Raw genomic sequence first — 13,387 nt, 5'->3', positions numbered from 1 at the left:
AAGCAGAACGGGCAGAAATGAGAAAAGAAAATTTCCTGAAGCTGGCAGCTTGTGGCACGTTCCACCCACACATGCACAGGCTCACGCACACACCTGTGAGTGGCTAAAGGGGGGATCTAAAGAGGGGGAGTGAGGTGGGTTTGCCAGACTTGTGGCATGCCTCAAAGGCAAATGTGGCTCAGACAAAAACGCATAGAGAGACATTTCGGCGTGCCAAAGCCAAAGATGGAAAAAAAGCAAAGGAAAATAAGGGAAAAGTCCTGTAGCCACTAGAACTTTAGTAGCTCACCTCTTTAACACGTAAGCGACAATTACGGTGCTGCAGTGGCAGTTGCAAGATACAGATACATCAGCAACAGCAGCTGCGGCGGCCAGGAAAATGGAGAGAAAAATCAACCCGTGAGTCATAAATTCGCTTCGACGCCTCCACGTTTTTTATTTCGCCTGGTTTATTTTTTTTTGCAGACGCACACGAGAGGGAGGGGAGGAGGTAAATGCAGCCAGCCAGACGGGGCAGAGATAAAGATAATGTATGCGGCGTGGCTTACACAATGTATCTGAGAGATACAAAACAATTAAAGGCAGCCGGCAATCGCTTTAATTGTGATTTTATGCAAATATTTGGGCGAGCCCGAGATTCTTAAAGGTTTCATCTGTCGATTGAATTAAATTTCCGACCCGAGCTTTATGGAATATTTATTCGGTCTGCGAAAGGAGCCTCCCATTGTCTGACTCATCTTCACCGTCGAGATTTGGGATATTGTATATTTTCGTTGCAAATATTTTCCCCATGAAATCAGCATCCATTCAGTAGGGGAGCGAATCGTCTGTATCTGTATCTTGTGCTGCCTTTACCCCTTTTTAGTTGCTACACATTTGCCGCACTTGCAATTTAGTTGAAAATTGTCTTCTCAAAGGAACATAACAATAGCAGCTGCGTAACTGCCCCCACTTCTAAACTTTTAGCTGCTGTAGTTGCAACTTGCAGATTGCAGTCTGTGATCAAGTTGCAGCACGCTTATCCTTTGACTGACTTTGATTGACAGGAAACTTGGAAAATTGTACAAGCGTTTTCCACTCTACAGTGATTGCAACAAATCACTTTTAATTATATTAATTCTTGGGTGTCAGAAGATTAAAAATAAATAGGTTAGTTTCTATGTTTTGTAGTAATTTTCTAGGTATTTATTGTAAAATCTTATCTTATCTTTATTTTTTTTCCATTGATGCGTTTAATTTGTGTTAAAAAGGTTCAATTGTTCCTGACCAGCTGCATATTTTCCTGCAATTTCTTTTGGTTTACAAACTTGTTTGTTTAAAAAGGGAGAACATTTTTGGCAATTTAATTAAAGTTCTCAGATGTTTCTGGTTTCGACTCCGAGGCAATCAGGGCATCCACCTGACCAGAACTTTACCCACAATTGGCCAGTTCCAGGCGGACAGCAGTGCAATTAGAACTCGTGACCATGCCACAAGCTAAGCAAATATCTCAAAAACAAAGGGAACTATTTTGGTATCTCTGTTTCAACCACAGAAAGTAAATCACCATTCCCATTCCCTTGTAACATACCTCCCTGCCTCTCTTGGTATCTTGGAAAAGTTGAAAGTAGAAAGTTATCCCTACATAAATGAAAATGTATTTGTTTGCCATTTTTGTGAATATTTGCTTTGCTCGACATGTGTCCGGTATGCGAAATAATTAAAGAAAATATTCTTTGTTTTTCTTTCATTGGCTTTGCGACTTAAAGTGGGCGGAAATGGGGGCGGAGAAGCAGATCAAGAACAATGGCCAACCGAAATAAATTTCCATTCAATTTGTTTAAAGGCGAAAAGGATATGGACTTCCTTCCTGGCCAGGGCAATAAAACATAACAAGTTGTCACAAGTGTGACACTGATTGAAATTATAAACTGTCACCAGCAGGGACGCATCCCTCAGATGCGTGGATACACAGATACAGATACATATACGAGTGGGTGTCGTCCCATGTATATTATTTGAGATTTTTGCATACAAATTATGCCAAAGTCGGTCTCCTGGCAACTCCAGCAAATGTATTCCAAATATTTGCCCGGTGAAAGTGTTGGCACTATGTGGGGTGTATCTATATATATAGGAGGACGTAGGACGAACACGGTGGGGGAATATTTTGGGGGGGCAAGGACAAAGTTTTAGCCTGCTGCTGTGCGATAGAAAAAATATTGTTGCGCATTAAGTCTGGCTAGCAAGGGATAGTTGGCAGTTTTAGTCGCAGTTCTAGTGGCAGATGCACAGACTCCATAGAGTTACCCCCATACCATCTCCCTTCACCCTTTTCCCTTTCTCTGGCTGCATAAACTTTTAATTTGTGCGTAGCTAGCGAAAGTATATGAAAAATGGCACGAAAACAAAAGTTCCATATAAAAGTGGATGCATGGGCTGCTGGGTTCCGTGGAGAAGGAGTGCAAGGAGATCGGGGACAGGAGCCGGTAATTGAGGCAAACTGTGAAATACGAGTACATAAGGACTCTGCAAAAGCAGGCCAAACAAATTAAAAAGGCGCGAGCGACGGGGGAATATTGGGGCAGATCGGAATACTGGGATTGAAAGATAATTAAGTAAGTGCGTAAAAGGGTGATGGCTTTATCCGAACAAGTCGAAGCATCTGATATCCTAACAGTGATGAAGATAAGAAAAAAGCTGAAGAACTTATTTCTAACTTCTGACATCTTTATGGGGTAATATAAATTATACTGGAAAATCATTGCCCCCAACTTTTAGAACAAATCACTTAACTCAAATAAATTACTCCACATTAAACCTAAATTGAAACTAAAGACACCGCTTGTTAATTACGAGCCTCGTAAATTCCCAACAACATTATTCCATCGAATTTCCCTTATTGATTAGGTATTGATTAGGCGAATAAATAATTCAGTGAACAAAAGCCCAAATGAACAATAATCAAATCATGTTCCCAAAAAAGGAGTCTAAAGAAGGGGCAGCAAAGAGAGTTCAGGAAACGGGGAATCGTGACAAAAGCGAGTTAACTAAATTTCAATTAGTGAGTACCGCCCATAGAAAGGGCTAAATAAGAGTCTGTGAAGGAGGAAGAAGCGCTGCCAAAAAAACAACTCTTCTCTATATTCCACCAAAGTTGGCTTCGGCTTAAAGTTGACAATTAAAAACTTTTTCCAAGCTTTTTGTGCTCTGTCGTTGTTTCTTTTGTTGTTGTTCTGCCTTTGCTATCAGTTTGTTGTTGCTTCGTCTTGTCTAAATTAGTTTTTTACATACCCTAACTGAGGGAACTATAATTTGGGTAAGATAAAATTATTACAAGACAAATATAGAACTTAGGGATAAGTTTAGATTTGTCATTGATATCAATGTGGATATTTCTGGAATGCTGGCAATTACGATTTATTCTAAATTTTAAAAATTAATTATGATGATTTGTCTTTTGATATAAAGGGTTTGAAACACAATTTTTTTATTACAACCGTTTTAACAAATTATTAAGGTTCTTTAAAAATAGATTATTATTGGAAAAATCTATCCAAATTGCGAAAACCTTAAGTGTATTAACAGTTCGGCTTTCAAAACGTACTCTTTTTTTTATCGTTTTTTGTTAGCATAGAGAGACAAAGTTTGGCAAAAGCAAAACTGTGCAAATTAGTTTAGTTTATTCGTATTTTGTTGTTTCTTTGAAATGATTTACATTTTCTGGGCTTTAGAATCCAATTGGAGTTGTCTCCGGTTCTGGTTGGCCAAATGAAGAATGCCTCAACAAGTTGTTGGGGCTTTTATTTCATGCCTTTTTCGGGGGAGGAGATGGTTAGGAGATTCTCTGATTCTCTGATCAAATTAAAGTTACTTTTCACATACGACAAAAGCCAGTTTGCGACGCCGACTGCGACGCTGGCAGCGAAAGCCGCGACATGTGGGCGGTAAAAGACACACAGATACACACGCACACCAATGCAGGAACTCACCTCGGCCAAAACGCTGCGACTGCGCTGCTTTTGCTTGCTGCTGCGGCGGCTCGAAACTGGTTTTTATATGCTATATGTACGCTATATGTACATATATATATAGTATTTCTGGCTTAGCTTCTCTTCTCGTCGATATGTGCGTGTATATGTACTGCTTTGGTATTTCTCCTCTTTTTTCCAATATATATGCTTTTTTTATGGCGTTGCGAAACACTCGAGTAGGCTTTTGCTGCTGTTGTTTTTTTTGGCCTGTGGGTTCTGTTGGCCCATATGAGACAAGCATTCAATTAAGCCCCACAATTGGCCAGCAAACAAAAGAAATCACACAAATAAACACACTGCTGTTTCACTGTTTCACCCATACGAGCGCAGATAGAATAACCTGTGCGCTTCACTTGTCGCGCGCGCGCTTTTCTTTTCGATTTTCCTCAAGAGTGGGTGTAGGTTGTAGGAGGTGGTTGGGCGGCGAAGGCGGCAACGGCAGCGGCTGCGACGGGACGGTGGGCGGGGCAGAACGGACCGCCAAGCGGCTGGCTGGCTTTGGGTTCGAAGTTCGTAACGTTGCACTAGCGCGATTTCCCCAGACGACAGAAGCGCGCACACATCTGCACAGCACAAAGTTTATAAACAAACTGAAAACTGAACAAACTGAAGTCTGAAAACGGAAAACTGAAGCCGAGCAGCGACGCCGAGCGCCAATGCCAGCGGCGACGCGGCAGAGGGACGGCAGAGCGGCCCCCACAATGGCAGCCGGCTCCAAACAGGTTCGATGGGAGCCCGCAACTTGAACATGTTCGCAGGGCGATAGGCGATGGGGCGTGGGTGGTAATGGAGCCCCAAAGTACAAGTAATTGATATTACAAAATGTTATAATTAAATGGGAAATTATGCTTCATTTTAAGGTTATACTTATGCGTGGTGCTTGTTCCAATTTATAATGATTTCAGTTTACTTTAGAGAGAAAGGACAAAATAAGTTTTATTTTCTGTGATATAGGACTATAGGTCAAAATATCTTATAAGGTATTTACTTAAAAATATGTAGAAGACACTTTGTTATAAAAGTATACAATTATAATTATATTAAAGTAATTTAAGGGATGACTTAAAAGCTGAAAAAAAGAAAGCAATAAAAACACAAGAAAAACTATTTCATGTCTTAAACAAAAACTTAAAAAAACTCAATCCGTTAATACTTGATATCACTTAATCACCCCTCGTTTCAGTTTTTGGTCTACCAACCTGTTTGAGTTCGATGTGTTGCATTTGAAGTACTTTCCACAACTCACCGGAAAAAAAGCCCATAATGCGAATTACGAATATAAATAAAAAGTTAACGAGGGTTTAAGAACGACTGCGATCGAACTTATTCGATTTTACTAAAAAATAACTACTGCTATAAGTAATGAAAGCTTTCCCTTTTTTTTCTTATAGGGCAAACGTTCATACCATTTACATTTTATTTTCAGTTTTCTTGGTCGCTTGATTGTTTGTTGATGTCTTGTCATGGAGCTTTTTTTATTTTTTTTTTCGTTGCTGTTGCTGACGCTGCTTTTGTCACCGATGTTGTTTTTGTTGTTGCTGTTGCTGTCTTCGTTGCTAAGTCAATTTTAAGGTTTATTTGAATTTCATTTTTCTTAGTTTTTCTTTTACGTATTTTCGCTTTTTTCACTTTGTCGTCGGTCGTTGCTGTTGATATTTTTAGTGTTTTATGTAAATTTTTAAGGCGCTATTGAAGCCATGTTTCGCTGCCACTCTTTCCCTCACTTTTGCCCTCTCACTCGCTCAAATACATACATACATAGTTGCTAATGAGGTTGGCTTTATGCCCGACCATACTTATTGGTTTTCCAAGTTTTTCGCCCCTACATCCTTTCTCCTTCGTGCTGCCTGCTGCCTGTTGCTTGTGTTTGCTGCAAACTAATAACAAATTAATTTTGATTTGAATTATTCATGCTCGGCTTAACACTCACAAATGGTAGCTCTGCAGCACTCACACGCATGCATACTGACAAATAAATTAGCATTTCGAACTGGGATAAACCGATTTAACACAAAATATGCAATTACCGCACTTGGAAATCCGCTTTGAATCGAAATCAAATTAAAATCAAATCGACATATTTCGCCATGATGAATACAAAAGAATTCTCTAAAAATTAAACTTTATAATCAAAAGATCTTGACAATAAGAGTACAACAATCCTAAGTAGAACTCGAGATGAGTATAATTTGGATTATATTAATCTGTCTGAAGAAATATTCTTATTATTTCCATATAATAATTATTTAAGCTTAAAAAGTTTCAGCTTTTTGGAAATTGAATTTGTTTATAACTTTTGAACCCTTTGTTACTATAAATATCTTTAAAAATGGTAATAGTCAGGAAAGCATTTTAAATATTACCTTAATTTGTACATCATATACTTAAGTCAAACTTTATCCCATCATTTAGGACCTCCTGCCAGTTACCGGATGTACTGAGGAATCTTCCTCTGATCGGATATCTGACTTAATTCGGATTTAACTAAGTCTCCTTTCCTTTTCCCTCTTTCTTGCTTGCTGCCTTTAGCAGGCAATCAGCAAAGACAACAGGAAGGTGAAAGGGGCAAGGTAAAAGAAGAAAGTCTGAGTCTGAGACCCCGATTCTCTGCTTTCAAACGTCTATCCTTTCGGTACCGTTAATGATGATGCCACACACGTGTTCCTGCCGCTCTGTTTGTGTGAGTGTTTTTCTGTGTGTGTGTGTATGTGTGTGGAAGATGCAGCTGAGCTCCAGTAGAATGCACTCATGCAGCTTGATTGGCCTCCTCGTTTAACCAGCCAACATCCCCCATCTCCGCTTACCACCCCCTGAACTCCCCTTCTCCCCTCGCCATCGCAATGACAGTCAAAGCCAAAGAAGGAAAAACAGGTGGGGAATAAACTGAGTGAGATGGAGAAAATAACTTCCTGTACTTTATATTTTACTATTTTTTGCCTTGCTAAATAAATGGGTTAGTATTACCAAGGACACCTGATAAATAGGGAAAAAGCAGGAGGCAGAGATTCATGCAAAATTGAAATAGTAGGCACAGCAACTGAGTAAGTAGGAAAATGGCCAGAGGGAAAAAAGTGATGGAGAAAAGTGGAGAAAAATATGATACAGGTGGAGTCTAAAATACTGCAATTAAGGTGGGGTTTAGTAAAAGAAGAGTAATTATAATAACAAGGGTAGGATAAAGACTAAGTAAAATGCTTAACACTAAAAGGGCTTTTAATAAGAAACCTTAAAACAACCACAAACAAGCTAAAAAGACCAACTCTTGTCAACGTTTCGAACGATACACATATGAAATGACTTGATTCGCGCTCGTTGCCCTTAGCAATCCATTTAAATTAGCTGTCATTATTTATGGACACTGCCCAGTGCCTCCTGGTGACCCCGCTTAACCCCCTCTGCTATCGCACATTTGTGGGCTAATTAGTTGGGCCGCAGTTCGGAGCCAGGTCTGGAATTATTATAGTGCCGGCTAACTGATAAAGCCCAATCCCCAGCCCACAAAATGCCATCATCATCATCGATGGCGCCGCAACTGTCAGTGCAGTCCGGTCCATGATTTATGCCTGGATTTTCCGAATGTGGAGGCAGGGGGGATTCAAAATAAACATTCCGGCCCCAAAGCTGAACTGAACCGAAAACCAGACAAAGCCAAACAAAACTATTGCTAATGAGGTCCGCAATGCGCGAGGCAAATAAATTCAGATGGGAGCTGCTGACCTCTGACCCTCATCCCCTCATCCCCACACTCACGCATTCATCCCTTGGCCAAACCTCACCCCTTTTCGCCCCTAAAAACAAGAAAAAAGGGTTTCCCCGCTAATGACCAAAAGCGGATTTCGCATTGCAGGCAATTATTATTTCTTGTTCTCCCCTTCTTTTTTTTAAACATAAATTAAACTAAGCCGCTCAAGTGGTGACCCCACAAAGCACCCAAAAAGCCACCTTAACTCTTTCCCTTGAAAAAGAAACTCCTCCAAAAGTAAGTAGAACCCGGTGAAGCGTTTCAGTTTTGTACATTTCTTGATTCACGGCTAATGCGAGGATATCAAATTTAATTTTGCGTAATTAATGTCGCCCGAACTTCCCTTCCATTCGCAACCCTTGCCAAACTTGACCGAGGTCCGAAACATGACCAGAAGAAAATTCATTAATATGATTTAGGCCCACAGGATAAATAACAACAACAAAGACAGCAGCTTTAAGGCATAAAAACGTCCAAAATAAACGGAAAAACAACAGGGGAAAAAACGAAAATGATTTTGTATTTATGTTTTGGGTCCCTCATCGTGCATGACTGAGCCAAGGAATAAAACCCTTTTGGCCAACGTCTGGCAAAAAAAGAGTTAACTGAAGGAAGAACAACTGACGAGCAGAAAAAAAAGGAGGCGATAAAGGTTTGGAGATGGGAGGTAAAAAAAGTGGAAAGTGAAAAACTGAAAAATTTTGTCACCTTAAGGCGGGATTTGGAAAATTTGGGACCTCGACTGTGAATATACGCTAAATGCCTATTTTTAGATATTTTATTATTTTTACAAGGGAATTACAACCTGTTTACTATAAATATATATCCTGTTATTTTATTTTCATTTTATTTTTACACAATTATCAAATATATTTGTACCTCTTGGAACCTGAGGCCAAATCGTGTTTGGCTGCCTTAATTAATATTTTGCGTAATTGAAATGCTTGTTACCCACCGTATTGCTTTCATTCTGTTCAAATACTGTAAATTTACATTTTCGAGCATGGTGCTCACACCAATTATTAATTTTTGTAACTAAATACATGTTTGCACAACAGGGATTTTCAGTTTTCGTAAAGCCCTTCCACATGGCAACCAATGGGGTAAACCTGGCTAAGCTGAAACTGAAACCCCATCAAACTCCGTTTTCCAACCACCTGGTTTCCCGAAGTTAGGGCAACGTTTGAGAAAGGTTTTAATCAGCACGTGGCTGCATCCTATCCTGCGTTTTACCACGTGGCTGTGCGGATTGCTTGTTGTTTTGGTGCCTGGCTATCTGCGAATATTGCCTGCTTCGGCCAGACTCAGCCAGCTTTTCTCATCTTCCCGGCTGCCTGGCAGCCTTGTTTATTTGCATTGGCTGCGGCGATGGATTTATGAGCGAAGCCATTGAACTTGCTCCTCGCTATCGCTCACTCTACCTTTTGGTCCTGACTATCACTCCGTGCCTCCTCAAAAGAGTGTGTGTGGTTGGCACACAAATATGCCAAAGGCACGCACATAGCCTAAGCCACTAACTGGGGCCAAAAGCAACCCCTCCACCCCCACACACGCCCACTTCCACTTCCACTCCCACGCCCCCTCTTGGCACAATGCTCACAGCTCCATCCCCTCCCATGGCACACCCCTTTTGGCCAATTCAACCCCTCGGCCTGGCCAATTTTGACATTTGCGTTTTGACACACGCGGCGTATACGCAATTTCTGAATCTGACTCTTTAAGCCCTGTTTCAGCTCACGCCGCTGACCACGTGACCAGAAAATTGTAATCGCTCCTATTCCCCTTTAACTTAGCCAAAAGTTTTCAATTCTAAATATAGACACAGAGTTGTTATTCGTTAACTGTAAAATACACCACGTTTCATAGCTGTCAGTCCCTGCAATTAGCAATAACTAAGAGGTAACATTATGAATATTTTAAATATTGTAACCAATTTTAAATAGTTAGTAATACACATAATTTATCACAACTTGTGCTTTTTTTTTAATATTTATTACAAAAAAAAAATTTTACTTACATTCTTTCAATGTAAAAAGTTTAATAACTAATAACAAAAACAAAATAATTATGATTATTTTAGATAACATAACCAATTTGAAACTGTTAGTAAAAAACAAAATTTAAAGAAAAACGTGTGTTTTCAAACTTAAAATATTACTCAAATTCATTCAAGGTTAAAAGTTTAATTAATAATATTAAATAAAACAGAATTTTGAAAAATATATTCGTAAAATAAAAAAAATATAAATAATATTTTTTATTGAAAATTGTTAGATTTTTTTTGCCAGGTTAAACTTTCAATCTACAAAAGCCTTAACTATATACAGCTGTAATAAGAGCCATATAATCTGACAAGGAGCACCTTCGACGACTCAAGTGGCGGTAGATAAATAAAAATACGCTTCATGTTATTGAATCAGCTTCTATAGAATTTTTCCTTTGGCCATTGCGAACCTCTCAACTGTCATCCGATTATGAAACGGACTTTATGTTCCCAACATACACACTCCTGGACGCGTGCGATTTCTCATATTTCATAGCTTGACCTCTCTTCCTTTAGCCAGTGGTATAAATTGTTTGTTCCTGTTCGAGCACTGTTTGCTGTTGCTTTTGTGTTTCTTTTTATGACCCAAAATGTTGGCACGTATAAGCGTCGGGGTTCCGAGCAAGCTGCCTTCTAATACTATAACCAATATAAATGTCATTTATGTTTTGGACACTTTCTGGTAGCGCCAGTTGGGTGGGGTTGACTGGGAGGAGGGGTAGCTAGATGGAGGGTCCTTTGAGAGGAGGAAAAAAAATGTAGTAGAGAGTGAAATTCTGCCATGGTCAGCGATACAAAAACCGCAGCGAATCGAGGATTCGGAATGCGAATGGGGATGGAGAAGGTAAACGGGAATCAACAAATACTTGAAACTCACAAACACACACAACCAGGATATATGCAGGATGCACAGAGTGGCGGCTCCATCCGTGAGCATCTGTATCCCCGAATCTAAGTGTATTTGTATCCCTATCTCGACGTGAGTCGAAATGTTGTTGTACGGTGTGATAACCATCGCATTCCACACACACATGAAAGAATGATAGCACCACTTAGTGGCACTTTAGGATATGCAAAAGCTGTAAGGACTTCCGCTTACGTTTCGCACAGGACACTCCTGCCAAGCTGAAGTCGTCCTGGATCTATGTGGTTATTTTTCCACTTGCCTTTTGGTCTGGAAAAGTATTTGAGCTTGTAAACTAAGCTGCATTTTGTGGTGAGGATTTTCTTTTATAGGAATGCCTCTTAATTAAGTCGGGGAAAAATGGAGGGGAAAGTGTCAGGGAATCCTAAGATAAAAATTCCCGTTTATAAAATCAATTTACTTTTACAATAAGAAACTCTTTAGCCGTTTAACAAATGTAAACATCAAATCAAATCAGCACCCTACGTGCCTATCCTCAAACTATTCAGACACAATATTAATGGACAAGGAAATCCCGGCTCATCCATCTCAGCTTTTCCATTTCCAGCTGAGGAGAAGACAGTCTTCCATTTACTCCATGTGAACTCCGTGGCATGCTAAGAGGGAATCCAATCCCGTAACCCCACCCCCAAAAAGCTCGTTCCAACTTCCGGTCTCCCACTGTTGCTCGTCTTTCAGTTGGCAATAAAAGCGGAAGGCGTCAGTTTCCAAATGGCGTCATGCTGCTTTGAGCTTTGTTTTCCGCCCCCTCTCCTTTTTATTATATATTTTTATTTATGCTCTCTTTCCGCGTCGCTCCTATTATTGCATTAACTGAAGAGGGTGGCACTGTGGGGGTCCTTGTTCTTTTTTTGTTATTTGTTGTTCACCATGTTATATTATCTTTATATGAATTGGGTTCAGAGGATACCCTTCTTACTTTCCCGATATTATTATTTTTTATTATTATGCATGTCGCGTGTGCTGCCGCAAAGACGGAAAACAATATTTATTTATTTCAACCCTTTTCGCTTAGTGGGTTTCGGATTGGGGGTGACACTGACCCCCTTTAATACACCATAAATATACCCGCGATTTCCTTGAGAAGTCTTTAACTCCCCTCCGTTTTAGGTTCGGTTTTTGCAACCTTCGTCAAAAAAAAGTTTATTCTCAGGTCACGATTCCAACTATTCAAATTCGAACCATTATTACATAAATTTCATTACCCAATTTCGCCCACACTTAACTTTTCTCGCTTTTTCGACTTATTTTCTGTTAGTTTTGTTTTCTGTCAACTTTCTGATGGCGCATTTGTTGGTTTTATCAAGCTTTTGTTTGTTTCTATTTGATTTATTTTAAGTGTCAACCAAACGGAAACATGCAAAATATGACGCCTTTAATGTGCCACATTCAACTCAGTCTTTTCATCGCAATATTTTTCAAATCTACGATGAGTGTGGAAAAACAGCCTTTTATTCTGTCACCTAGATGATTTTAAATAATACGATTGCACAGGCTTAAAAACCGAATGCACATTCAACTAGTGTGGACAATATAAACGTTTAAAATACTTTTTGATGAGTTCATCGCAATGGAATTATTATTTATAGAAATATGTTTTAGCTGAGATAAAATCTAGTGTATATGTATTTATTGGGCAGCTTAGATGAAAATCACTTATTAAGAACTTGGGCCTTTAAACCCTTTTCAAATACAGGAAAAATAAAACATTAAAACGAATAATTACATTGTTATAAAATTAAGACACTATTTATAAAATACATTTTTATTACATTTAAAAAACTCAGAGACAAATTTTCAAAAGTAACAAGTGGGCGCGCGGAGGAAATTTGAATTCAACTGCAACCACTAGCTGTGCTCTTCTCACCTTCAGCAATGGCTTAAAATAATTCGAATTCAGCGACTTCAAAAATTCATAGCAACTGACAACTACACTAGACTACAAAGTGTGGGTAGGTTGTTCATAGCGTACACAGTTCATAAATGTTTCAATAAATAATGCTTTTATAACTAGTTAATATAAAACAGCAAATACAAATAATTTTTTTAAATTGTTTTTTTAAAAAAACAAAGTTTTAATTTAAATTAAATAGTTTTATGTTTTTGTAAGAGAACTGTTATAAAACCAAGAATAATATTATGCATTTTTTACCCTCGGAAATATTAACTATAAAATCTATTATTAAATGTTTCTAGAAATTTTTTAAGATTTATTGTTTAATATTTTTTATGATAGCATACATATGAACACCCCCCGAAAACGGGATGATTTGGTTTGACACAGAATTGACCAAAACAATGCAAGAAAAGTTGGCAATTAAATCACCTCAACTTTCTCGCTCTCCTTGCCTTTCCTGCCTGCTCGCGCTCCCTCGCTGGCTATTTTGCATGGCCAGCAGAGTTTTAGTGTCCACTCAGCTCGTCTGGCCAATGCCGATCGTCGATCGCCGATCCGATTTGCGCATATATCAATCGGGGGCGACCATGGCACCGCAGTCCATATGCTCGATGCGATGCCCACCGGCATCGAAGTCATAGGCAATACTGATCGTGGGCAGGCAGCGCAGGTAGCCGATTCTCTCGATTCTCCGTTCTCCATATTCGATTCTCGATGGGTTAAAAGGCCCTCTCCGGCCGGCCGGTCGAGTCAGTCTGCCCCTGGC

General features: G+C 39.4%; 1 protein-coding gene across 1 annotated transcript in view; it reads right to left on the bottom strand.

The window, feature by feature from the left end:
* Positions 1–4,594, bottom strand: part of LOC123003339 (trophoblast glycoprotein) — a 47,472-nt gene extending 42,878 nt beyond the window's left edge. The window contains exon 1 of the mRNA XM_070217995.1: positions 3,972–4,594. The gene's annotated coding sequence lies outside the window, so the exon portion shown is untranslated. The remainder of the gene's footprint in view (positions 1–3,971) is intronic.
* Between the last annotated feature and the right edge of the window lie 8,793 nt (positions 4,595–13,387).

This window comes from Drosophila takahashii, chromosome 3R, assembly GCF_030179915.1.
Source record: "Drosophila takahashii strain IR98-3 E-12201 chromosome 3R, DtakHiC1v2, whole genome shotgun sequence".
NCBI classification, from domain to species: Eukaryota; Metazoa; Arthropoda; class Insecta; order Diptera; family Drosophilidae; genus Drosophila; species Drosophila takahashii.
The sequence above is the reverse complement of the archived record's forward strand: the minus strand, read 5'-3'. Positions and strand labels throughout refer to the sequence as shown.